Source organism: Sapajus apella, unplaced genomic scaffold (assembly GCF_009761245.1).
Source record: "Sapajus apella isolate SASKATOON/1434 unplaced genomic scaffold, GSC_monkey_1.0 scaffold7, whole genome shotgun sequence".
NCBI classification, from domain to species: Eukaryota; Metazoa; Chordata; class Mammalia; order Primates; family Cebidae; genus Sapajus; species Sapajus apella.
In genome coordinates, this window is record NW_022436947.1 from 40329580 (window position 1) to 40334614 (window position 5035).

General features: G+C 38.7%; 1 long non-coding RNA gene across 1 annotated transcript; it reads left to right on the plus strand.

Annotated features, from left to right (window-relative positions):
* Window positions 1–1146: 1146 nt before the first annotated feature.
* On the plus strand, window positions 1147–2748 carry LOC116549996. Its single transcript, XR_004268192.1, has 3 exons — window positions 1147–1180; window positions 2038–2111; window positions 2601–2748. It is a non-coding gene; the product is annotated as an uncharacterized LOC116549996 (long non-coding RNA).
* Window positions 2749–5035: the final 2287 nt, after the last annotated feature.

Sequence of the window (5035 nt, forward strand, 5' to 3'; positions counted from 1 at the left end):
TCTTTTTCTACAGGGTGAGAAGGCCAAGTAGCAAGTGGCAACTAAATTTTTTTTTAGTTTTCTGATATACAAGGGATTATAAATTATGGCACTGACACAGACCCCTGAAAAGTTTACTCAAGCAAATAATCCAGGGAGCTAAAAGTTAATTAAAATTGGGAAAAAACAGAAAATTTGGTATAAATGTTCTTTGGAAAGAATTTATATGAGTGAATCCAATTAATTTCTGTACAAATGTTAATTTAATACAGTATAATAAATGTCACTTGAAAAAGGAATATAATTAAAGCTTAATCATCTATACCTCTAACCTACAATCTATGCCGCATAATAAATTAAGTATGATCTGTAAATGTAGAGATGGGTCACTAAAAGCATATTAAATTTCTTGTTTTACATAGATAGAGGTTAAAATTACATTTCCTTGTTACATTTGAAGCTGAAAAAATACACAATCTAGAATTTATTAAATAGTATAAAGAAGCCCAGAGAAAAATTTTTAAATGCTCCATTCTTTTAAAACTACTACTGATTACAGTAGCAAGCAAAGCATAGTGCAGACTGCAAATTAGTAAACACAAAGATAAGAGAAAAATAGCAGAAAGTGCACAACTCAATGAGAAGTTAATGTAAATCCAGTTATTGCAGCTAACATAGTTTTATATCAATAGACAAATGTCATCAGAGCTAACTACAAAAAATGCAATTGTGTGCTCCTCTGACAATCAGAATTTTAAAAATTTTTGAATATGTGTCACATTGTATCTTTTGGCTTCATCTGTCTGTGGACATTTGCCCTCTTGTTTCAGACTGCTAACTTAAAAAAAATTGTAAGTTAAAAAAAAAAAAGGCTTTATTTGTTATAAAGGGTTGTAGCCTGCAGGGTGGAGATTCTGACAGGCTAGGAAACACAGCTGCCAGTCAGAACCAGAAACAGATACTGCTAGAGAGGGGGAAAGGGAATAGGAATTTATGCTGAGCAAGGTGGCCAAATACACATATTCAATAAGCTATAGACTGGACAAAGAAATGTGGCACATATACACCACGGAATACTATGCAGCCATAAAAAATGATGAGTTCGTATCCTTTGTAGGGACATGGATGAATCTGGAAACCATCATTCTCAGCAAATTGACACAAGACCAGAAAACCAAACACTGCATGTTCTCACTCATAGGTGGGTGTTCAACAATGATAAAACATGGACATAGGGAGGGGAACATCACACACTGGGGTAGGTTGTGGGATGGGGGACTAGGGGAGGGACAGTGAGGTATGGGGACACTGGGGAGGGAAAACACTGGGAGAAATGCCTGATGTAGGCGATGGGGGGATGGAGACTGCAAACCACCATGGCATGTGAGTACCTATGCAACAACCTTGCAGGATGATCACATGTACCCCAGAGCTTAAAGTACAATAAAAAAAAAAAAAAAGAAAGAAAGCAGATCATAAAGATGGGAATTTAGAACGGGACTATTCACATTCCTAATAGCAATGAGGATTTCAGTGCTAGTCGTAACTAGGAGAGTGAAAATTCCTGGTTAGCAGTGGTGCCGTGATTATGGAAGCTTTAACCTTTGTTAAATTGGAATGAAACACAGGTGAAAAGAGAAGCATTAGAATAGATGAAAGCTGTGGTGTTTTAAAAGTATGAGGTCAACAATAATCATAAGGATTGTGTGGATTGGCTTCTCTTCAAGCATTATAAGTGTTGAAAAAATAAAATGCTCAGCTCAGGTCAGCCAAACGCCATAACACGGAACAATGTGAAATCTGAAGAACTTCCAGGGAAGTTTTTAGGGAGATTCTCCTCTCCTGAGGCAACATGGCAGAATGTGCTGAAAATTAGGCTCAGGATATACTGAAAAGGTGGCAGAGCCTCAATGCATCCTGAATGCAAAGACTCAGGAGGCCCTTATGCTAAAATCAGTGGCTTCTTAGGAAAGGAATAGAATGTTGAGACCTGAAATGGGGTAATTTGGGTAAACAAGCCTGAGACTATTGAACTCACAAGTTCTATTGAACTTCCAGGATAGCAGAAGAAGCCCTCTTCTCCAAGCCTCAGGAGATTTTACAATGACATATCCTCGTGAATGCCTCTCAAGGTAAAGCTTTCCCTCAGGGTCTACCCACCTCCCTTTATTGCCTCTAGTCAATAGCTAGGGTTAGGCCTCAGCACAGCCATAGGATAGAAGTATAATCCATCTTCTGGAGAAAATAGTTTATTTCAGAGGAATTGACAGACCTGACTAATAAATACTGTCAGCAACTTGAGAAGCCAAAGTCAGAATAAAACTTCAGATTTATACCTGAAGAGGTGCAATATTAGGCTGGATATGGGAGAATTTATTGAATAGAGGCACACAAAAGCCTTCTAATTTGGTAATCTGGCAACAACACTGATGTCTACTCCAAAGTATCCTTCTGGGATACTTGAGGCTTCAATATAGCAAATACAATGAAAAATTTGGAACATCCTAACATGGTATTGATGAAGGAGTGAGAAAAATGGAAGATATAGGAAGGTTAGAATTTATTTACTATGCATGACCTGAGTATGCACACCCTGATTAGGATCCTTGTGTGGCCCACAGGACACTCCATAAGCAATGAAGTTTTGAGAGGGTACCTACATCTTTAAAAAGCTTGATTGCTGGTGGCTGTGCTCTGCAAACTGTGGTTGATGGTAGGAGTTGATGCTGTTGAATTAGGCCAAGCTGATACAACACTCAATCATCAAAGGCGAGGCAGATGAAATTACTAGACTTGCCATCAATTTGCCTTGACCTGTATACCTGTGGTAATAGTTAATAGGCCATGGTGTTCTTAGTCATGAGATAGACATGAGAAAAAGAGAAAGAAGAGATGATGGGCAGAAGGCTGACATCAGCTGCTAAATTTGAAACTGTGGTTTCATACCTAATTTCCAAATGTAATTTAGTTCTCAAATGTAGAATTAATTGATTGAAGAGCATGGTCCCCTTGAGAAAAAAAGAACCGCAATGCTACCTGAAGTATATACAGTAAATATTCCCTTGATTATCCTCCGAGGGGATCTGAAACCATTTCCAGGGTAACAGCGCTAGGGAATGAGACAACCCAAACATTTCTAGCACAGTTAGATATAAGTTCTGAGCTGAGACTGATGTCATGGAATCTGAAGCTCAATTGCAGTTCTCCGGTGAAATGGGAGCTTATGGAGGCCAGGTAGAGTTTGACCCAAGTCCATTTCACAAGTATATTTGGACCTAACCTGTGGCTATTTCCCTGGTCCTCATGTGCGGTATGAAAAGAGAAATACTTAGCAGCTGGCAGAACGCATATATTATGGTCTGCGGAATAAAAGCTATTAGGGCATCAAGAGCCAGGTGGCAGACCCAGAAACCACACTCCTATCCTGAGGAAAATTATAAATCAGAGGCAACATTATATCATGGTAAGAAATGCTGAGATTAGTACTGCTATCAAAGATATAGAGGATGTAGGGGTGATGGCCCACATCATATTTCTATTTAATTCACCTGTATGTACCCTACAAAAATGAAATGGATCTTGGCAGATGACAGCACATTAGTATAAATTCATCCAATTGGCAGTCCCGATCACAACTTCACAGCTGCTATATTATACCATCTGCCACAGAAGCTGCTATTGGAGCTACCACTTAGTTAAGTGACAGTAGATTAACACAGGCTTTGGTACTTGTTAGAAGATTACTGATCTTGCATAGACGTTTTTTCTCCAATTCTCTTTAATAGATAATCAAGTTCTGTTTTTATTCACATGGTAAAAACAGCAGTACCCATTTACTGTCAAGCCCAGGGATATGCAAACTGTCCTGCTCTCTTTCACAATAGAGATTGCAGGTATCTTGATCATCTTGACAATCTCTAGAACATAACACCCGATCAGTACGTTGATAACATCATGATAATCGGACTTGGTGATCAGGATATGAGAAGCATAGTAGTTGTCAGAGGTGTTGGAGAATTAGAGATAAGCCTTATGAAGAATCAAGGAATGGTCACAGTTTTAGAGGTCCAGTGGTCAGTGACATGGCACAATATTCCTTCTGAGACTAAGGACAAAGTTTTGTACTTTACAGCTGACACTTATCTGAAAGATGCGCAATGTTTAATAGGGCTCTTTTGATTTTGGAGGTGGCCTGCACTTGATATCACTGCTCTGACTCATGTATTATTTGATGACTTGGAAGCTGTTAATTTTGAGTGAGGCCTAATGGAAGAGAGAGTTCTGCAGAAGAGCCAGCCTGAGGTGTCTAGCCACTTGGGTCTTATAACAGAGCAGATTGGCTTGAGGTAGAGATATCCATGGAAACATGTTGCTATGAGTTTGAGACATTTCTAGGGTTTTAGAGAAAGATAATTATTTCTCTGTAAAAGCACTATTCTCAATATGAATAAACATTCTGTTATTGTACTAGATCCTACTGATGGCCTGATTATGGGATGCTAAGTGACTATGTCACTGGGGTTTAATTTTCTGAACTGAATATTATCAGATCCATCATTTTTATATTGGGCAGATGCAGAAATGATATTTGAGTTTCAGCCTGAGCATATCCAAAATACACTGGTAAATCACATAATTGTGTGGCCTAGACATCCACATCACTTACCTCTGCTGTACAGACAGTCCTATCTCAGCTCACACCTTTGGCCTCTAGTGGTACTCCCAACAGTGAACCAACCCAGAAGAAAAGAACTTAGGCTAGTGCAAAGACAGACTGATATGATATGTTAATGCAACAGCAAACAGGACTGATGCCAATTCTCATGCTAGTGGACAAGCAACCAAAGAAAGAAGTTATAGTGTCAGTGACAGTAGTCAATCCTGATTACCAGGATAGTCTACAGCTGCTACATAATAAGGAACCAAAGGATGCTGTCTAGAACCCACTGAATTTATGAGCTTTTATGCCCATGGTAACCATAAACAGATAACTACAGCACCAATGGTTAGAAAATGTGTTTATATATATATATATATATATATGCACACACACACA